At 40.6% G+C, this 23,522-nt stretch overlaps 1 protein-coding gene across 2 annotated transcripts in view; it reads right to left on the reverse strand.

The window, feature by feature from the left end:
- The window catches only part of CDH18 (cadherin 18), a 274,706-nt gene extending 256,273 nt beyond the window's left edge, over positions 1 to 18,433 (reverse strand). For both annotated transcript variants that reach the window (XM_061449261.1, XM_061449260.1), the window contains exons 1-2: positions 18,297 to 18,433; positions 1,702 to 1,794 (exon numbers count right to left, since the gene is read on the reverse strand). The gene's annotated coding sequence lies outside the window, so the exon portion shown is untranslated. The remainder of the gene's footprint in view (positions 1 to 1,701; positions 1,795 to 18,296) is intronic.
- Positions 18,434 to 23,522: the final 5,089 nt, after the last annotated feature.

Below are 23,522 nucleotides of genomic sequence, written 5' to 3' on the forward strand. Positions count from 1 at the left end.
AATCTGCATTTCATTTGTCATCTGTATGGCAAAGAACATTCAACCATATTGCCTCTACCGTACTATTGGAAACAGCCATGATCAATGAATGCCTCAAAACTCCCAGGATAACATTTGGCTAGAAGTTTTTTTGAGAAGAGAAAAATAAAATTGTTAGACTCAATGACCATTACATCAGCTGCACTACCTGCAGGCCCAATCATGACTTTTGCCAATCATGACAGCAATGATTTAGACCTTCCAGTACTAGGAAATACTTGAAAGGATTAAAAAAATTGCCAAGAAAGATTTCTGCACATATTCACAAGCTATTTCTCAGTTACACTCTATGCAATATTTTCACTTTCACTGATAATCCATTAGGCATTAATCAGCAAAATTTCGGGCTTAGTATCTTCAGAGTTAATTTTACTGAGTCCTGCTCATTAAGCAGGGTTAATTTTCCAATTCTCTAAGTTGAAATTGAACATTTAAAATAAAAAATAAGGCATACTAAGGCATCCCTGCCCACTTGCTCCCCAGATAAAAATATAACCTTATGAGGAGGAAAGCTTACATTTGGGGCCAATCACAGCAAGACAAGAAGAAAAAAAAAAAAAGTCTAGAAAAAACTATTTTTATCATAAAATCTATGACATATTTTGCTAGTTTTCCACCCATCTTTTCACACTTCTAAAACTACACAGTTGTTACTAGATATCTTTCTGGCTGACAGGGAGTTAAGTGAAAAATTTATCATACGCGACCTGCCCCAGTTGCTTATTAACATCTTTCTTCTCTGTATGATGCTGCCTCCTCAAATCTGCTAGCTTAACTGTATGCTTAACTGGTGCTAGTCAAAACGTTCAGTATCAAATTAAACTTTGGGTTTAGATGCAGATTATTTGACACAAACAAGTTAAGGAGAGGCCACAGATTCATTTCTACCATCAGACAGGAGGATAAAATAACTTCTGACAGGATGTGGTAAAGAGCAGACAAGGTAGGCTTAGAGCTGTAATCTTTCCACCAAGATCAGGGGCAACCAAGACAGCATTTCAGACCACAGATTTAAAGTTTTGAAGGACAGGTGAGAGGAAAAAAGTGCTGGAATATCACAGACACAATAGTAAACTATTAGAGATTGGCAGTGGCTTTAAGAAAAATGTCTTATAGAACTAAAAATAGAGAACAAAACTCTTCAGTTTTCTGTACTACCTTAAGTTTACGGAATATCCAAAACCAGTAAAAATATTAAACCAGAAGGATTCTCACAGGGAAGGTGGCAGCAGTTAATAAAAAATTATATTCTTACAAGATAAGACTTATTCCAGAACTGGCCACATTCATACAAGGGAATAGCTGACATGAAGTGCTTACTGAACACAGCAGCCTTTAAAATTTACTATGCAACTGAGAGAAGGGCCTCTTAAAGAGGCAGTCCAGATACTTTTACTTTTGGGGCTTCCCAATTCTTCCCCTTCCTTAGTCATCTTACAGCCATAACAGCCAGCTCCAGAGCCTGTGAGCTGGGTACATGTAAAGCCTGTCCGTAAGAGCCCATTTGCTTCCAGGTCACATAGACCCAGTGGTCAAAGTCAGGCAGTGATTCAGCACCTCTGGATGACTAACCAAGACCAATCATTAAATGCAAGTAAATGTTGCCTGCTACACAAGCTAAAAATTGTTCTATTGCAAAGAGTAAGGAAACCATGAATTCACCTTCTTGGTGTCCAGATCCCTGCTCTAGCTAGAAGGCTATGCTTCTCTTAGCTTACTTCAAATAAAATTCATTCTCTGCTCATTTCACAACACCTAGAAGTGAAAAAGAAGATCTTATTGAGGGAGCACGGGAAATATTCATTTAAATTAGTCCCTTTTCAGTAACTGGATTAGGAGGTGTATGTAAGCCTATTTTTGTACAGGAGATCATAAATTTCAGATGCAAGTATCAAGGGCACCTGCTAGGCAATGTTGCTGCAATGCTAACTTGGCATCCTTAACCTTTCAAATTATAAAAAAGAAAAGACAGGTAGTCACTAATAAACACCAGAGAGATGCTGTATTTTCTTTCTCCACAGTCAGCAATCTGTAATAAACTCAAACATGACAACCTGCTTCCACAGAAAAGAAAGAAAAGGTAAGAGTGAAACAGCTACTTTCATAATTTCTGTTGGTACAGAACATGCTCTAATTCAATTTCTATGCTAGGAAGAGAAATTCTGAATTACTGTTTCTCATTCTAAAGCAGCACAACAAAAATTAGAGGTTTCTAGGAGATACTGCAACAGCAGAAATGATACAGTATTCCTGCCACTTCTAAGAAATAGAAACATTTTATTATTTTGAAGCTGCTGACCAGAGCTGGCAGTTGAACTCAATTACAATTCCATCAGGTGCCAGCTGATACATTCAGTAGTGCTTGAGAGAAGATGAAATACAGTATTCCATGCAAATCATAACAGCAAGTAATCTCAGAAACATGATACCGAGCCATTCCTCACCTAAGAATGGGTTTCATGTTACACATAAAGGAAATTTAAAACATTAAAACTAAAAGATGAAATCAACTTAGCGAAATAATTCAAAAATACTTTTGTTTTAAAAACACATTCCCACAGAACTTAAAGCAGACAAACATATAATGTGGTATTGTTCTTTTTGAAAAAGATCATAAATAATGAAAAAGATGGCATCTTGGTTAATGCAATGTTCACGCTGTTTTTTGCATCCATCTGCAAAAGACTTATTTTTCACCAGGCTGGTTAGCATATGCTGGGGGAAGATAATATTGAGGTCATTTGAGATTTCTCCAAAGGCTGCACAATGCACTACACATGTAGCATTTACTTAGGATTATCAAATGCAGCTGCATGGTAAATTAGGAAAAATACCAAACGCACAAAGGTGAAGCAGCAGATTCCAGTCCTTCAGGACAGCTGGTGCTCCCTTTTGCTGAATGCAGTTAGGCCCCAAAACATTGAGAAAAGCACTAGAGATCAGTGGGTTTTGCCAGGCCGCTTTTTCTCATCATTATTTTCTACAATGCTGTTGTCCATCTCAGTCATTTTGCTTCAGGGCTTCAGCTTCATTCCCTCAGATGCTACTCCAGCACCAAACAAATCTATGACCCTTCTGGTAATCAGACTTTATTTTCTGTATCTTACCCTAAGATGACATAAACATTTTGTTTCACCTTTGCAGGTTCATCTTCTCCTTTGGTCTTCAAGACATCAAACTCTGTAAATCAGTTCTGTTCTTGTCATTATAACAAGCAAGCTCTACTAATCTACTTCCCCATTCACTAATGTTCTTACCTTTCCACAGATACTGTTAACTGTCTACAAAAAAAAAACCAAACCTGTTTCAGGAAGAAGGGGGCTCGGCATCATAATCAGTGCAGGTAAAAATGTATCTTCAAGAAGTCTATCAACTTCTGGCTGGAAAGGGACTTTTTACAAGGGCATGTAGTGACAGGACAAGGAGCAATGGCTTGAAGCTAAAAGACTACAGATTTAAGTTAGATATTAGGAAGAAATTTTTCACTAAAGAGGTGGTAAGACACTGGAACACTGCCATGAGAAGCTGTGGACGCTCCATCCCTGGAACTGTTAGAGGCCAGGTTAGATGGGGCTTTGAGCAACCTTGTCTAGTGGAAGGTGTCCCTGCCCATTTCAGGGGGATTGGAACTAGATAGCTTTAAGGTTCCTTTCCAACCCAAACCATTCCACGAAATGGGACTGAAGACTGGACAATAAAAGCAAAAATATAGGTTGAAGGAAACTTTTGGAGATCATCTAGTCCAAACTCCTCCTCAAGGCAGGGCTAACTTCCAAGTTAGGCTAGGTTGCCTTAGAGCCTCGTCCAGACAAGTTTTAAAAATCTCCATGGATGGAGGTCCATCCCTAAGCAACCTGTCCCAGTGCTTAACATCATTCCCTGTGAAAAGCTGCTTTCTTTCATTCAATGGCAGTTTCCTCCATTGCCACTTGTGGCCACTGTCCCCTGCCCTGTTGCTATTCACCTCCCAGGAAAGCCTACCTTTGGCTCCTCTACTGCTCCTCAGCAGCCTTCCACTCAATGCTGCATTGTCTTGACCTCCTTCTTGTTTTGGAGGCTGCAAACTGGGCACAGCTGTCCCACTGCCATGGAAGAGGAGAATCCCCTGCTCAACCCACCAGCTGTGCCTGGCCACAGTAAAGCTGTCCTTGCTGCAAGGGCACACAGCTGCTTCGCCTGCAGTTCAGTGCCCACCAGATCACCAAGTCCTTTTCCACAGCATGGCTGGCAGCCAAGCTGTAGCACTGCTGGGTAACGTGAAACCACGTGCAGGATTTCTACTGAGCTGTCTGTGGGAACAGTATTTATAGAGAGTTTTAAGACAGATAGTCCTGTCCTAAGAAACAAGCTTAAACTAGGTGAGACAAGTAGATGAGGCAGCTTGAAAAATCACTGTTGGAGAAAGGCAAGCCATTAAAAAAGAGGTCAGTTAAAAGTTCTGAGGCACGCTCAGAGTGAGTATAAATACACATGCAAATTCAGGAGTTTCTGTTAGAGGTGCAGGAGACAGATAATTGAGAAACTCATATCCAGGTGATCGGGATAAATAAAGCAAAAGTATTAGAAGGTTACCTGGCTGTAAGGTGTAAGAATAGAAGAACGATTGAAAGTAAAATAAGCTTATGTACAACCTTAGGCAAGCAGCTCATTTCTTCAGTTATTTATTTTTTCACTTCTGAGATTCCAATTAGGCAACATCAAAGATACCACAAGCCACTATAGTATAAAAAGGTCTTCAAAAGAAAAAGGAGTACTGCAGTCTGTTGGAGCTACCTGACAAAGAGGAGTTCAATAATCCTTTACTGCACTAAAGCAATAGGAGAGAGAAGTATAACTTTAAAATATAAGTAATGGAAAGAAATAGGTATGTGCCTGAAAGGAAATCTCTAATTCATCATGCTAAGCTTTCAAAGACAAACTTTAAACAAAATGGAGGTAGCTGAAAATATGTATTCATTTTGCTTGTGAGAAGAACAAATCTCTCATGCCTTTAGGCAGTAGAGAATTATGTGGTCTTTCAACCTGAAAAAGTGTAAACTGTAGAGGATCAGACTGAATAAATGTTAAGATGCCAGTCTCACAATACCTTTGGGAGTCTACTCAATAACAGTATTTTTGAGACTTCTCACACAGAACCGTGTGTTTGTTTAGTTATTTACACCTTGAAGAGTAACTTAATGAAAGTGAATAGATGCATTTTTGCATTACAGAACAGAGACAAAGGAAATATCTGCATGAGAATACACAACAGGTATAAACAGATAAGTAATTTCAAAGTAAACTGGAAAAAAAAATATAAAACAAAACAAACCACACAAAACCTGGTAACTTTCAGATGGACTTGTTGGAGCAAGTCCAGAGGAGGGCCATGAGGATGATCAGAGGGCTGGAGCAATGCCCGTATGAAGCCAGGCTGAGAAACTTGCAGCTGTTCAGCCTGGAGAAGAGAAAAGAGAAGGCTGTATGGAGACCTCATAGAAGCCTTCCAGTATTTTAAAGGGGCCTACAAGGATGCTGGGAAGATGCTCTTTATTAGGGACTGCAGTGATAGCACAAGGGGTAACAGGTTAAAACTTAAACAGGGGAAGTTTAGATCGGATATAAGGAGAAAGTTCTTTACTGTGAGGGTGGTGAGGCACTGGAACGGGTTGCCCAAAGTGGTAAATGCTCCATCCCTGGCAGAGTTTGAGGTCAGGTTGGACAGAGCCTTGGGGCACACAGTCTAGGATGAAGCATCACTGCCCACGGCAGGGGGGTTGGAACTAGATGTTCTTAAGGTCCTTTCCAATCCTAAACTTTCTATGGTCTTATAAAAAAATATTAATGTTTTCCACTTAGCATCTTTCAAGCATTAAAAAGTTACTTAGTAATGTCTTTCCCTTAATTTATGCAAAGACTTGAAATGCAGAATTCACTGAGTTCTCATAGGAAGAAGAAACCACCTTACCATAAAAAAAAAACCAAAAAACTACAAAACAGAGGCAAGCTATTGGATGAAAGAATAGTTTTCTAAATCTGTAAAGATGATTTCAACACTACTGTAATCCAGGTACAGCTTTTGCAGGTGGGACAAGGTATTCAACATTCAAAAATGAGATGAGTATGTCTGAAGAAGGCTTCTTCACTAACTCCTTGTGTAAACCCTGATGTAAAGACCTGCTTCCTGAATACAAGGTTTCTGTGCATATCCTTCAGGGTAATGAAGGCAGCTCTGGAGAAGCCCCTTGACTGATGTGATAGGAAGTTTAACACCAATAGAAAATTGCAAAAGTTATTTCTGTGCTGTTGAGCAGGAGTGCTAGCAAAAAGCTGAGGCCCTTGGCTGAGGATCAAAATACATCTTAAGGATGGGATCCAACTTGGTATGCAAATATGTTTTGCCCTGGTGAACCAAAGCAGAAGATAGGTACAATTCTCTAACTCATAATATCATAAAAATAATTTATAGACACTGATTATTAGGTGTAAGACACCTACTGCATAACTAGCTTCTTGATTTAAAAAGAAGATCAACTTCTTTATGTGGCAACCCGTAAAACTAACTACGTTTTCTTGAGAAAAGAAAAAGATAAGGAGGCATATAGGAGCTGACTCTAATTGGCACCTTTACTAATCTGGAACAATACTTCAAAAAAGAGCAAAGAATAGGCTTAGTCATGCCCTTCTTTTCTTGTATCATACCCAAAAAAAGGTTTAATCTCTGTCTTAAATATTATACTGTTACTTCTTTATTGAATTAATTTCATTTCTTTTATCCTTTCCCTTCTGCTTTTTTTTAAAATCAATTTCTAAAATTACTTGGCAAAACTGCACATCAGGTATACAACACTTCATCTCATTGACATGAGATATATAGGAAAGAGGAGCTTAAAAGGCCAGCCATTATGTGCAGCACATAAGCCAAATATAACCTCTAGTACCAGGTATGTTGAAGACTCCATGAAAATGGAGCACAGAACCTGGAGCTTTAAGGTAGCTACAACTGAAATACGTAAGTGAAAATATAGAGTGGGCAGTACTGAAGATTTAAAAGTACAGAAAGTCATGGCAAAGTATAGAGAAATGAGGGAAAAAGAAATTGGGGAGCTAGGAAGACAAAAACTCAGCAAGAACAATCCCCATCCTTGGCAGCAACAGAGGTTCACACTCTCCACCTGACTGGTAACTGTCTGGTCCACAGGGACTCAGCAGGAGCCCACATCTGAGTTATAAGGCATTATAATGGACCTTATAGGTTACCCTTCCCTATCTACTGCTTGTATCAGCCAATCAATACTTGCTGTGTACTCATAAATTCAGTAAATTCCTGCTTGCAAGTCTTCGTGGATGGTAAAAGATGTTCAAATAAAAGTGACACAGTAGGGGAAGAGTACACAAAATAAATGTATGGTTTGATTAAACAGCTTTTTATCAGTTTGAATTTACTAATACTCCAGTTTTTAAAGTAAGAAAATGAAGATGGCCTTCAGGTTTCACAAAGAATAAACAATTCTGCCACATCAGAAAATCAGTTCATATTTTCAAGTCTGAATGTTGATAGAGCAGTATTTTTCAGACAATCTGACTCGTTTTGAAGCTGTTTGTGTGGCAACATGAGGAGATGATAGAGAAGAGCAAAGTGTTTCCCTTTAGGGTTAACACTGTACATGGACATTACAGGAATGTCATCATTGAAAGCTTTGTTGTCAAAGCAAGATCACCAGCAGTCTACTAAAAGTGACTAAACAGACTGACAGGCTTAAGACCTGGTCTACAAATCAACTTGTATGGCATTCAGTTTCTAGTTCTGCTTTTCCTGGACACAGTGAAGCCAGAATGTTGATGATCCTCAGATAACAAAAGCCAATTTTAATTTAAAGTTCCTCTATTTAGTTTACAGGTGCCATAAGCCTACTTAAAACTTTATCAATGTTTCTCAAAAAAAAAAATAAAACCCTGAATCTGAAAGCTGTAGATGTGAAGGGGGTTGTGTACTAAATCACATTAATTCATGACCTTTAATTTTAATGAAGTCCTCCTGAACAAAATATTTTCAAGCTGTCTTTCAATACAAGAGTCTTTTAACGAAACCACTCAACTTTCACCTGGTATGGCACATGAATGCTTGCAACCATGTTTTTGCATTTATGCAAACTTAAGAAAAGCAATATCTTGTTTTAAAAAGCAAAATTACAGCTCTATGTTGCAATAAGTATGTTCACACAAGTCCCAAAATGTGTAACATATCCATTTAAGTGAGCTACATACACAGGGACATTCTTGAGTCTCACTCTGCAGGGGTGTCACAACACTCATTAAAATATAATAAGCACCACAATGAATAGAGCAAGTGCTCATTATAATGTAATGAGAAATAATTATCACACAATGGTCCTGTGGAGTAAACTCACTGCTCTCCAAGAGTGTTACACCTTTTTTTTTTCTTTTTTAAAAAAGCATAAAAAGCTTCTGGCTCAGTTCAGAACTAGGAAGCACACAGGCATGTTGACATGACACAGTGCATTTGACCAAAACACACTACAATAATGTAACAACACAAGACAAACTGACTTCAGTAGCACAGCAGGCATTAATAGCTTTAGGAAATCAGTCCTCACCTGACCTTATACAGTCTGAAACAGCTCAAGTTCATTAGCCTTTAAGTCACAACATAAGGCTATGCAGTCAACAAATTCTTCCTGCTGGCTTTGCTTGAGAGGCATTTACTAACCTCCTGAATAGGTTTCTGTCTAGGAGGCTACTTTTCAAAGGTGCGTACAAAGGAACATCCCTCTGGTCATCTTTTCCATTCATCTGCCTCATGGCTAAAGATGGATTACTGAAAAAAGGCACCTTTTTTTTCTTTCCCCACATCCAGCCTGTTGCTCCCCCCATTTTCACTGAATTAGACCTGGAAATGGCGAAACCTTCATATAAAATGACACAGCTCTCTAATCTGGCGGAAGATTAACCCAAGGGAAAAAAAAAAAAAAAAGAACAACAAACCACCACCACAAAAAAACTAAGCCCTATAAAATGTCTTACTTGTGGGCTTAGTCATTTTGCATAAATTCTCCATAAGCTCCTCTATGCTCTCAGGAGCTCAGTTCACTGGTAACACACATTTATCTACTGACTCCTTATTAATCGGTCAAGGGGTGTGCGATGCTATGTTTTTCACTTACACTATAAAACATGGTTGGTATTAGTACGATGCATGTTTGAGAAACAGAAAGGCCATCTCCAGGATAATATTCATGTAACAGGATCACTACCTCTAAACTTAGAGCACCCAATTTACAGCACACAAGCCATGAGCACTGCCAGTTTATGACCCAGCAGCAAGCCAGCAACTGATCCACAGTACTCTGCCAGCAGTGAGGACCCACTCCCTGTCTATAGCCCACACAAAGCCCACATGTGCATAACACTCCTGATAAACACCTGGAAAGAGGTTACTGCTGCTTGAAGGCACCGCTGGCAGCAGGTCTTACCAATTCCTCCAGGAACAGTAACCACCCTCCCATCATGCTGCTCCCTGGGGTACCTCTAGGGCACCCAGCCTGCTAACACGCTGTGAACCTTATGCCTAAAATAGCTGTTCTGAGAAAATACAGATTAAGAAATAAATCCAGTTTGTTTAGGAAACACTAGACCTTATATAAGTCAATTACACTGTGAATACTTTGCAGTCTTTATCTGACTCTGAAAGAACCTCAACCAGCTAGATATGTTGAGCAGCACTTGAAAACATATGTTTGCTTGCAGATTGCCTAACCACTTTCCAAAACCACTTAGAAGGGTTTGTAATACATAGCTAAGTTTGATTTCAAAGCCTTAGTTGTGCATTCATTGAAAATCAGTAAGAATGAACACTACATTTCTTGAGCAGTTTTCTAAAAGAAGTCTGATATGGTTCAAAATTAAAAAAGAAAAAAAAAAGAAATAAGATTAAGAAAAAAACAGAAAGAAAACCCAACTTAACATACAATGCCAAATGAACTGATTACTTTACACCTTCCAATCCAAACCATTCTATGATTCTGCCACAGAAATACAAAAATATCCAAGATCTCTCTAGTTTAATAGGCAAGACAATATCTCTCAGATCCAATTCCCTAATATGAATGCAATAATTTGTGCTTTAATGAACAGCAAATATATAATGAGTCTTCTTTGTCAGCAAAGTATGTGGAAATTGCATATAATAAATGACGTGTAGGGTTTTTTTTCTGATTCCAGTAAGAAGGCTTATTATTTATGAGAAAGAACAAAATGCAAAACAAAAGAAACAGTGATTGAGGACTGTAATCCAGACATAAATTAGTTTTTCTTTTTTTTATTTATTTTTATATATTGGCAGTTCCCATGGGCAGTTAACAGCTTCCATGCTACAGTCCTGCTCATATGCCCTAGTTTTATTTCACATCTCCTGAAAGCCAAGATTTTACACTTAGAAGAGTCATCACTTCCCAGGTGCTAATAAAATATATCAGTGTTAAAAATACCTTTTTCAAGTCAAATGAAATATTTCTCACTACTGAACAAACTAAAGGAGCTACCTCCTTTTTAGCAACAACTTGATCCTTTAAATATGCACAAACATGCAGATTCACACCAATGTCCTCAAAATTAACAGCAATGCTTTCCCTCTCCTGCCAGCACTGTTAAACTATTCACATTTTTACTAATTATAGGGAAGTCTTTACTGAAAGAGCCCTTGTACTTTGCAAGTAGTGCAGGATTCACTGGCAGAGCCTCTCAAATCTGGTTCTGGGTTATCTCCAGTGTTTGTCTTATTAACACGGAGATGGTCCCTATGCTGCTAATTTCTTTTTTTTTTTTTTTTTTTAACTATTCTATCAATTTGAGTACCATCAACAGCAGCACATGACAGAAAGTTTGACTGAATCCTAGCCAGAAATCCAAGCCTGAGAAATTTCTCTCCCTGTTCCAATTCCAAGTGCCATCTTAAGCCTCATTCAAAAAACTTCCCTATACAGAAAAGACAAAACAAAAAGTATTTCCTCTGGGCAAGACATAGTTATTGATGATGCAAGGCACTTCACAGTCACTTGGACCAAAAAATTTTCATTTGTAGCTCTCTCACCTCTCAATAAGAATAAGCTGTGAATTAAACAGAATTCAAATCCAGATGCGTAACTTTCATATAACAATGTATTACTCATTCAGTTAGGTGGTCTAATAATAGAATTCAAAGTAAATCATTTAATATTTTAAATAATTATGGAAATGCACATTCCCATCAGTGAAAACAAGCAGACCTGGGTCAAACAACAGCTCATTGTACTTCCACACAATGTGATCAGTAACTTTTGCAGGCTTTTAACAGTATGGAGCATCGTTCTTTTTCAAAAAGTTGGTTTCCATTTCTTTGCACCTTCCCAAAGAATATGTGCATGAATGTGTACCCATATATGCATCCATAACCATGGCTGTAACGGCTTAATGGCAAGTGATTACAAAACACAGTGCATGATGGAGACAGTGGAACACACTGGCCAGGGAAGTTGTGGATACCCTATGGCTGGAAATGTTCAGAATCAGATTGGATGGAGCTTTGAGCAACCTAATTTGGTGAAAGATGTCCCTGTCCATGGCAGGGGGTGTGGATTAGACGATCCTCCGTTCCAATGCAAATCATTCCTGTTACTCTGTGAAACACCTCAGAACAGGGAGTCAATCAAGTACAGTTGGTTGTTTTCAACAGGAGTACTGCACAAGGACAAGACATAATGTGCAGTATTTAGACCACCTACATTTAGACACATACTTTAGTTCAAGCTACCTATGTCACAGGTAGGAAAGGCATGTTTCTCCACAGACGAGTTCAAGGCAACTCAAATATAAGAACCCACTGCAGTGCATGAAAAAGCTGAAGCTGGACAATTTGCAATACCCATTCCAGTGCCCCCAGTTGACAGGGGAACAGGACAAGGACACAGCAGTCCATCCTAAGGAAAAGCATGCCCGTCCTGTCACCTAACACTTCTATCTGATAAGTCAAGCTAATGTGACTGATCTCTTGTAAAGTATTTTCAGGGTTCAACATTACAGACTGTGCAATACTACACAGACAAAACAAATCTTACAGGTTGCTAGAGGCCTATGGTAGAAATGCAGCCAGAACGTGAGCTACCTTTGATATTTTTATATGACATTTCACAAACACCTTTTAAAATTTGTCCACGTAAGCACAGGATAAATTATATTGAAACCTAAATAAGGTAGAGTGAGGATGGAAAAATATGCCCATGATCTAAATATATTCCCCCTTGCAAGATTATTTGCTTAAAAGAAGTAAAGAATTTCATACAGAATCAGGAATCAAGCCTGTAATTGTAAAATAATGTTCTACCTTTTCTACAATAACAAACCCAGCCTTAACTCTGCTCAGGTTTGAAGTGATATCACAAAAATATAAATGGTAATTTCTATCATGCAAAATCACAATTCTTACAGGCCTCAGACATCTGTTAAATGTAGTTTTGGTATACGACAACTGCAGATGTACAAAGGCCACCAAATTGCTAATCAATTACTCATAGAGCTACATGACCACATTGTTCTGGTTATGCTCAATGCACAAAAACATTATTTAAAAAAAAAACCAAAACAAAACCCCAAACCAACCTCAAAGTAACAACTTCCACCCCCCAAAGAAATAAAACAAAAACAACAAACCAAACAAATCCAAACACAAGCTTAGGCTTATGTATGAGACTTAGGGGATGTGAAGGGAATGTAGTAACTGTACCAAGTGTAGTGTTACCTCACTCCCTTAAAATGCCCAACTAGTTTAATTTGAATTCCAGTTGATTCTCCATCTGTATATTAAGACCAGTCCAAAACAGTCCAAAGCATCTCAGTACCCGTAATTTGTCTGACAAAGCCTGGTTTTGGAGGAAAAAAAAAAATCTCATTCTGCCAGTCTTCATTTTCCCCTACGGGAGACACGATATTTTTTTTGGATCCCAATTCAGAAGCTTCTTAAAAATCCTACTTCAGTTCTTGGATGGAATATTCGAATTCCATGTAGCTTTGCTGGAAATTGAGAGCAAAATCATGTTCATAATCAAAACAAATTTACAGAGTAATAGGGACACTCACATTTAGGTATTAGGCTCTGCAATATTTCTTTAATGCAGTATTGTACAATACTCACTCTGTAATTATAACAGAATAGAATCGTAGAATAGTTAGGGTTGAAAAGGACCTTAGATCATCTAGTTCCAACCCCCCTGCCATGGACAGGGACAACTCACACTAAACCATGTGTCGTGGTTTAAACCCAGTCAGGTAATTCGTTCGCTCACTTCCCCCCCTTTTCTTGCCCTCCCCCTGCTCCCAGAGGGACAGAGAGGAGAATCGAAAAAAAATGCAACTCCCACGGGTTGAGATAAGAACAGTTTAGTAACTAAGGTATAACACAAATCACTACTGCTACCACCAGTGATAATAATGATAAAGGAAATAACAAGGGAAGAGAATACAACACCTCACCACCAGCCGACCGATAACTCGCCCCCCAAGCCCGACCAAGCTCCGACTGATACCTCCTCCAACCCTGCAGTCTCCCAGCCCTTCCGGCTAACTCCCAGTTACATCCTGGGCATGACGTGCTGTGGTATGGAATAGCTCTTTGGTCAGTTTGAGTCAGGTGTCCTGTCTCTGCTTCCTCCTGGCTTCCTCTCCCCCCTGGCAGAGCATGAGGCTCACAAAGTCCTTGGCCAAACCAAAACATCGCTATCAGCTCTGTTCCCGAGCTGAAAGTCAAAACACAGCACTACACCAGCTACCGAGAAGGAGAAAAATGACTGCTACTGCTGAACCCAGGACACCATGCCACCCAAGACTTTGTCAAACCTGGCCTTGAACGCTGTCAGGGATGAAGCATTCACAACCTCCCTGGGCAACCCATTCCAGTGCCTCACCACCCTTACACTAAAGAACTTCTTCCTTATATCCAATCTAAACTTCCCCTGTTTAAGTTTTAACCTTGTCCTATCACTACAGCCCCTAATGAAGAGTCCATTCCCAGCATCCTTATAGGCCCCCTTCAGATACTGGAAGGCTGCTATGAGGTCTCCACACAGCCTTCCCTTCTCCAGGCTGAACAGCCACAACTTTCTCAGCCTGACTTCATATAGGAGGTGCTCCAGCCCCCTGATCATCCTCATGGCCCTCCTCTGGACTTGTTCCAACAGATCCATGTCCTTTTTATGTTGAGGACACCAGAACTGCACACAATACTCCAGGTGAGGTCTCACAAGAGCAGAGTAGAGGGGCAGGATCACCTCCTTCGACCTGCTGGTCACACTGCTTTTGATGCAGCCCAGGATACAGTTGGCTTTCCGGGCTGCAAGCGCACACTGACGGCCGGTGTTCATTTTCTCATCAACCAACACCCCCAAGTCCTTCTCCACAGGGCTGCTCTGAATCTCTTCTCTGCCCAACCTGTAGCTGTGCCTGGGATTGCTCCGACCCACGTGTAGGACCTTGCACTTGGCATGGTTAAACTTCATGAGGTTGGCATCAGCCCACCTTACAAGTGTGTCAAGGTCCCTCTGGATGGCATTCCTTCCCTCCAGTGTATCAACCGAACCACACAGCTTGGTGTCATTGGCAAACTTGCTGAGGGCGCACTCAATCCCACTGTCCATGTCAGCAACGAAGATGTTGAACAAGACCGGTCCCAGCACTGATCCCTGAAGGGCACCACTCGTTACTGGTCTCCAGCTGGACATTGAGCCATTGACACAACTCTCTGTGTGCGGCCATCCAGCCAGTTCTGTATCCACTGAGTGGTCCACCTATGAAATTGATGTCTCTCCAATTTAGAGACAAGGATGTCGTGTGGGACAGTGTTGAACGCTTTGCACATGTCTAGGTAGATGACATCAACTGCTCTACCCCTGTCCATCAGTTCTGTAGCCCCATCATAGAAGGCCACCAGATTGGTCAGGCAGGATTTCCCCTTTGTGAAGCCATGCTGGCTGTCACCAAGCACCTTGTTGATTTTCATGTGCTTTAGCATGCATTCAAGGAGAATCTGCTCCAAGATTTTGCCAGGCACAGAGGTGAGACTAACTGGTCTGTAATTCCCTGGGTCATTGTGCTATGTTCGTGTCATACAAGAAGTTACAGAGTGTTTCAGGGACATGACTATGATTGCCCATCAAGTAAGTGCTGAAATTAAAGCTCTTCACCCTGATTCATCACTGTTCTATACTCTCTAAACTGTTGACCAAGGAAAGTAGGTTTTTCTCCTTTAATTAAAGCTAGTGAGATTTACGTGTTGGATTATATAAACTACTGTAGGCAATTTTGGGGTTTTCATATTATCAAAGCATATGACCTTCATATATGCACTTCCTTCCTCTAGAAGAAGATGAATAATATCTCTTCCATAAATAGGATTACTTTATATTGATTTGACACTTTTATTTTGTATTCCCTACATTGCTACATGTCATGATGGCTGATGTAGCTTAGGCCCCTTTGCAGGACAGGTCCACCAGAGCTAGCTAGCAACTGAGCAGGAGCTCATGTTCATCTGCATGGAACAGATGACTCACTGGTATTCAGCTGCTTTGATTCAATCTGATTAGAGTGATAATTTTCAGCACTACTTGCATTAACAGAAATGCAACTCTGAACCAGAGCAGGAGCTTGTGGACATGGAACAGGATTTTTCATACCCTTCAAGTTTCATTTATCAGCCCGAGATGTAGGCTAAAGTCTTCCATACAACCATAACGAGAACTAACAACTAAATTACTTACATTTTATATATTTCTTTCTAGTTGTTGATAAAAATCCAGTCCTTACTGAAACCAGTAATAGAAGTTAAACTGAGTTCAGAGACAAAATTATATTTAAAAAAAAAACCAACCTAACAAAAAACAACATAAAACAAACAACAAAACCAAAATTATAATAACTTTTAAATACAGATTGTTCCCTGAAGGTTATTACATAAATCCTATGCACCGCAGGAACGTCAGTACTGGTACAGTAAAAACTGCACCTTTCTGGCACGCACACACGTACTCACACATGCTTGTTTTGGATGGCAAGACATTTATCCCCAGCTGTTTTGTAACATCACCTATGTTCACCAGAACTAGCTAATGTTCACCATGAGTTAGCACAGCACACGCCAACAAGCGGTTGAGTTAGAGTGTCTGCACTGCAGGACAAAATCTCTAGAAAACAATTTTAATGCAGGTAGTAAAGAATGCTGCCCTCAAAATTAAATAACCTGGGGAATTAAACTAGTCAAAGTATAAAAACTTCAACTGGCACTTTGTCCTAATAGCAGGATTAGCATTCCTGTCCTGGTGAAGACTTACAGGTTCTTCAGCACCCACAGTGGAAGCCATTTAATTTTGAATCTCATCTGTAAATGGTTCAGTCAGCAATACAGTGTCCTCTAAGCCATGCTTGTGCCCTGGATCTGCTCCTATTTAAACATAAGTGCTGTCTGACACACAATTTCTCCTGTCGTTTTTTAGAAGGAGCAGGAAACAGCAAATGGATTGGTTTGGGTTGGGATTTTTACCTCCCCCCCCCAATCGCTTGTCTGTTTTGCCAAGTAGAAGTCACAGAATTACAGATGAAACAAAGTTATCTATTAGAGTTCTTAAGCAGGATGACCAGTGATTTTAACCAGCTGCAAAAGAAAACTATTAAAACTATTACATTGTTTCCAGGGGTCCATCTAAATTTGTTTGGGTTTTTTTGTTGGTTTTTTTTGTTTGTTTGTTTGTTTTTAAAGCCACACCTTAATTTGCATTAGGAAACTATAACATACCATGTCTTCTTCAGAAAAGTCTGAAACAGACTGTCAAAGGCAGTGGAGGAGGTTAGGGAAGCCTTTGGGTTATTTCTCTAAATCAGTCTTCTCACCTTTGCATTTAGGCAAAATGCTAAACATATCGCAAAGTTTTAAATTAATTTATTATTTCCCCTGAAGACAAACACTGTCATCCAGGAGAAAGACAATTATTGCAGACAGAAGGCTCCTGCGTTTTCACACAACTGTATCCGATTGACTGCAGCACAGAAGTAAATCTTTGGAAATTCAGGAGCTATGCTTAGCGTCTTGGAATGAAAACCAGCATCTGTACCTTGAACAGAGGCAGTGATTTTATCACCTGTGTTTTCCATCGTATTTCTTTTGATCATGAAAAACTAATGGGGCATTGATGTTCATGAAATTGGATTTATCCGAAACCCTAATCTGAATGATGAGCTACATTAAAACATAAGAAATGTTCATACTGCTTTACAGAGACATACTCAGAAAAACACATGCAGGGGTGTACATTTGCCACATTTCACTGGCTTCTGTACCCTGTTCTCCTTGTATCTTGTCACTCGTGTACACAAGCCAGCCTCTCTCTTTAACAGGCACACACAGACACACACACATATAGGGAGGTTCAGAACCACCTTGTTTTCAAAGAGACACATTAGTGAAGTCATCCCGAGGAACTCCTTGCTTGCAAAAACACTGGATTCCAGACCACAGGCAGTGCAATTGGTGAAAATGTGGCATGAACTAAAGGCACACGTTCACTAGGAAGGAATCCACAGGGGTGGGCTAGGAGGAAAGGAAGAGAGGATTCGTTTCTGGCTGTGTATTATTTACAGCGTCCTTTACACAAAGTAAAGTTGGGTCACTGCTTAAGCTTTAACAAGCAGCTAAAGGTACATACGCAATTGGTCTTTGCTACTGCTATTGCAATCCTTGGTTATCATGTAATATTACAGACATGGGGACCAATAAAAATAATAAAAAACCCAACTCGGATACCAAGCTTCATGTTATTCACATAACATTAACATGACATGCTTTCTGTACAGAAAGGCTCACCTACGTGAGTTGAGCCCCAGAATTCGCCTGCCATCCCCATTAGAAAGCATCTGCAGACCATCCTCACACGCACAGCGGGCACTGCTGGCACGGCCGCACACCACACGTTCATAGCGCGCCGCTGCCTGCCCTGACTCTGCTCTGCAGCTCCCTCCCGCACTGCTCCCTTCGGGGAGCATCGCGACCCCCACCACCACGGGGACCAGCCTTGCCGAGACCTGCGGGAACTTTCACACACGCAAATAGACCCACTGCCACAGCGCTACCGCACACAGTACTCCGCACTGCTCAGAAGGCGGCTGTGTTAGCAGCACCGCTGCCCACCAATATCCACGCTGCCACGTATTTATAAAGTGTCATTTTATTTAAGCCTTACCTTGGCTGACTTGCCCTAACTGGTGACAAGGCACTTTAATTTAGAGGAAGCACTGGGGATTTTCTGCGGTGCTGGCGGCACGGCTGCTCCCCGTCCTTAGAGGCACCGGCACCGGCCCGTCTCCGGCAGCGGTCCCGGTCCCGCGGCCCTCCCGGCCCGGCCCGGCCCCGCCTCGCCCCGCCCCGCCCCGCCGCTCCTGCAGCGCCGCCGGCCCCCGCCATTGGCTGCGTCTCCTGTCCGCCCTGTCCCCCCCGGCCCCGCCGCGTCTCCCCTTCGCCGGCACTTCGGGGCTCGGCCAGCCCCAGTGCTCGGGAGAACGAGCCATGCACCCAGCCCCACATCCATCCCTCCTTCCGTACCGGGCTCATCGGTCCGTACAGGCACAGGCGCATCTTTATCCGAAAGCCCCCTTTCCGTGGTAGAGCTGCTGAAGAAGGACGGCTCCGGTTGGGCGACAGCTGGCCTGGGAAGGGGGTTCAGGGCCGGGAAGTGGGGCCGAGAAGCAGGGCCGGAGGCAAGAGGGCTGGGCGGGCTGCGGGGAGAGCAGCGAAGGGGCGCACTGCCGAAAGCGGGTGGCGCGGCACCGGCGTGGCGAGCCGGCGGTAAATTTCCCTCTTTCCGTGCGAAGTCGTCACAGGCTGCTGAGCAGCGAGCTGCCGGCTCACTGTACAGCAATCCGCACGATGCAAATCCGACGATGCCTCTCGGCGCCTCCTTCAACCCCGCCGCACCGCAGGAGGTCCCACACTGGCCACCTGCCCCCTGGCAGATCAGCTCCACTCCTTGGAAGATTTCCTGCCTTTTAACACCCCTGTATTTACATTACTACACCTTACACTGGAAGTTGGTGGAAAATTTATGCCCTTTCAGGCTGGTGTGGTTCAAAGCAGACTGGCTGATGCAAAAGTAATTCAAAGAGCTGGACCTCCTGCAACATTTTTGCTGCAAACACACCTTATTTTGAGTTAAGATTAATGGCATTCTTCTGGTTCAAGGTCTCGGTAATGGAGCAAGCAGCAAGCATGTCAGACTCTGCTTATCCAGCCTGCTAAGGCAGCATATTAAAAAGGTAATGAACATCCAAGTGAAAGCCCCAGCACATACCCTGCTGGTGCAGAAGTCTTCCTTCTGGCCAGCAGTACAGGTGGTCTGGAATGAGCTCCAGAGCCCTGGCAGGATGGAAGGAGAGAAATCTACTGGTTACTAGTATTACAAGTCAGAAGCAGTACCCAAGGTATAAATGGTCTATGTTGGAAAGAACAGCTGGAAAGAGTAATTCTACAATTTAACATAACCAGAAGGGAAGCTGTTACACCAGATAAGGTGGAAGAACAACACTGCTCGCTGAGATCACTTGAATCAAAGTCGGAATAAAATATAGTGCTCAGTTTTAAGGAACTTCCCAAACAAAATCACTCTGAGCTGTTTAGCTACACACATTCAAAATGATTTTGCAAGCAGGATTGGGAACTTAAGGCAAGAAGTAGCTAGTTCTTTGAATTTGGGAGATGCAAGCTCTTGGAGAGTATGAAATAGAAGCTGTTTCAATTTGCTATTTATATGTCCTCTGGCTTACAACTGCAGCACATATGAATCAATGCTTTAATACAGAGTCTTCAGAATGTTCTCTCTCCTGCAACTTCTGCTAGGTTTTACATAGCTCTGGATTCAGATCTCATGATCTGGGGGATGGGTTCTTTTTATCCAGATGCTTTCACTACTTGACTGCACTAGGGGAGAAGCGAATTTTGAATCTCCTTGTCAGGGCGGTGGTTACATTTAGTAACATGGATGGAAAAAAAAAAAAGGGGGGGGGGGGGAAGTGATGAACCAGCTCCCGTTCCCTTTCATTTTTTGAAGGTCCATACAATTTCACATGGAAAAGAGCTCACACCAAGCCACCCTCCAAAGACGCTCTCCTCACTGCGGAAAGAGGTAAAACACAGGGTTATCTGTCAGCCTACCAACCACTGGATGAAATGCTGCTTAGGTGTAACAACCCAAGAATACAGCTGAAAACAAACCGTTTCATTTTATGTTGGTTTTTTTTTCAGCAATTTTCAGTGAAATTCTGAATATTCACCAGATACTCAGTGTATAAGTCATCAACTCATTTGTTTCTGCAATAAGAAGTATGACAAGCAGAGGGAAGTCTTGATGCTCCAAAAGAGCATTTAAAAGGTGAAAATCTATAGTGCTTTCTTCGTTTGTATATATATAATACATACATGCATATACATTAAGATATACATATTTCAGAGTCTCCTCTTAATTAGGAGAGAAGAACATCAGTGTAAAGAGGTTATAACCAGTATTGCAGGCTGATTTGGTATAAAACGGTCACAGATTTTCTTAACAATTCAAAATTATGCCACTTCTCAAGGAAGAAGCTGACAGTTAAAAAAATAAAAATAGCCTCACTGAACTCTGACATTTCTTCTTAAGCCTACATTTTAGAACTAAATACTGAGATTTGGTGTTACTGATGTTAGGTTGATCTTTTCATCAGTTTGAATGCTAAAAGAATCTAAATGTGTCATAGGGAAAAAAAGCTTCATGAAAAGAGCCCCCAAAATGAAATTATTGTCTGGATTTGCAGCAGTATTGCCAAAGGAATTCCAGAGAGATATCGATATAACCCTTGAAGTCACTGCATGCATAGGGTTTACCTCAGGAGCCCAGCAGAATTCTAGCAGCATATCAAAACACAGAGCTTTGCCAATCACATTCAGAAAGTTCCCTTCCTAGACTTGAGAACTTGTGACTGTAATTACTGGGGGCATAAAAACAGAAGGGGCTTTTTTTAGTACCTTCCAACTTGTGGACTTGTGTGTTAAAAAGCAATACTGATGTGGAGGTGGACTAGTTATGAAGAAGCATATTTAGCTATACCAAAAAATAATCAAGTTTCTACAGATTTAAAAGAAGGAACCAAAAAACTATTCTGTATCTGCTGTTGAAATTCTCCTTATTAGATAACAGTTCCAGTTTATCATTTTTAGGATATGCCTGCAAAGTCTCTCTTTGTTGGTGCTTAATATGCTAAATGTGTATTGATCATCTTGCAGGTAACGGGTAGAGAAGTGATCATTCGGCTAACATTCAACCTGTTATAAAAAGACTAAGTGGTTCATTAATACATAAGTTAATGAAAAATCTAGGTAATTTATAGGTTACGAATTTTCTGTACCCTAAATAGCTAATCCTGCTGAGTTCAGTCCAACTCTTCCTTTTTTTTAGGCAAGTGCACTCTAACAGCTGCAGTTGAAGAAAATGAGCACAGTTGCTGCCAAGAACCTCTTCTCACACACTGAGAAGAATTGTACTGGGATTTTTCACGTTCTTGTTCAAAAGCACCAGGGAATATCCCAGTTACCCACACCCCCAGCAGCAACTTTCCAGTCTTATGAACAAATTATGTACAAACTGCTTCCCTTTTTCTTGGAGGGAAAGGGTAAAAAAGGTATTCTACCATTGTATGCCACCAATTTCACAATACATGAAAAAGAATACCACTGCCACTGAAAACAAGTAGCAGTTAACACTGGCTGCATAACTGCTAGTGTTTTGTTTTGTTTTTTTTTCCTTTTTAACTAGATTAAATAATTACCTTTGTTCTCAGCTGCAGTGCAGAACCAGTCCCAGCAATATGCCTGAGAACGATGACACTCCCTCCCATCTCTTTCTCTTATTTGATAAACATTTTTTATTCATAGTTATTACTATTCTTACTACTATATACAGAGATGCATTTTCTTTAGTGTTTGTATGTGATCTACTAATGACAGTTCTTTAAAAACTATAGTCTAAAAAGGTTTCAGTAAGTGCAGTCAACGGTTTAAAAATAAAATATGTCAAGTAGGATTTTAAAATAATGTATATAGTTTGGTGATGCCTCACAATTGGACATAACTGAATCACCATATCACTGCTATTTCTACATAGAAGAGGACCTAAAAGTAATAAAACATAAAAAATGTGAAAGTAATTTTGAAATCAAATGCATTGAGAATATTGTTACTTTCCTATGTTTAGATTTATAATAGAAAAACATACCAATATTGATCACAGCAGTCAAAATTTTAATTTTTAACCAAAAATGCTTAAATGGTGGGACAGGAATTTGTAACTCTGTCTAGTGGAGGAGCACACAACTAAGTCACATTCACATTCCTGACGAAGAATTGCCAGTTCTCAGATCCTGCCTACTGTATATTGGTTTTGCTGTTGTTTTTTTTTTCTTTGGTAATGTAATGTGCACAAATATTCAGAGGAAGTAGGATTAAGCCATATATATTCTCTAAAAAATTAAAATAGTCGATTAGAAAAAATAAAATTTTTACAGAGGTTAGCAAATCCTACACGATACTAATGGCAGAGGGAATGGCAATGCTGCTGATACTGCCTTGGCTCCATCTACACTAAGCATCACTGGAGTATTTTCTAATAAAACAACAACAGCTGTTCCTAGATATATGATGCCAATACAGTTGCCAGTCACAGAAAACTTGTGATAATATAGTCATTTTCCTTTAGTATTACATGAAATGACAGGTAAAACGTACTGACAGGACTTGGAGAAAACAACGCAATACCTGGCATCTTGCTACCTGTTACCATAAAATTCTGAGCTAATCAGTCCCTCTGCAAATGCAGGAAAGCATAGAAAATACAGAAAGGGCAACAAAAGTGTAGCACAGTGTTTCAGTCTCTCAGTGTCTGCATCGCACCACCAAGGGAAAGATAAGAAAAAAGTCACAGCTAAAGGCAATGCAGTGATTGACTGAAGATATTAGTAGATCTTTTTGCCCATGCTGTGTAATTTCTCACTAGCATATATAGTAGACACCATTCAATCAAGAAACTTGCTTAATTGCGATCTTTCCTAGGAAACCAATATAAACCCGTAACTGTATATAATGCAGTGACCACTGTAAAATGGGATGCTTCCTGGTAACTATGTAAGGTTTACATGCAATAGGCAGCATTTTTCTAAATTCAAGCCATGTAAGGAAAATATCCTGATGTTACTGAAACTACTACAGGCAAAAGTAATCTCTTTTTCATTCACAAGCTGATAGTAAATCCTGACAGGTCAAGATTCTCTCTGGATAGTTGCAAATGGTTATTTAGATACTCTATTTTTATATATTGTATCAGCTGATTACAAAGATGTCTGATCTCAAATGATGAATCTTGTATTTGGTGGAATTTGATGGCTCTTAC

This window comes from Pezoporus flaviventris, unplaced genomic scaffold, assembly GCF_033815535.1.
Source record: "Pezoporus flaviventris isolate CSIRO_AGI_PZ_B2104156 unplaced genomic scaffold, CSIRO_AGI_Pfla_v1 ptg000007l, whole genome shotgun sequence".
Lineage (NCBI taxonomy): Eukaryota > Metazoa > Chordata > Aves > Psittaciformes > Psittacidae > Pezoporus > Pezoporus flaviventris.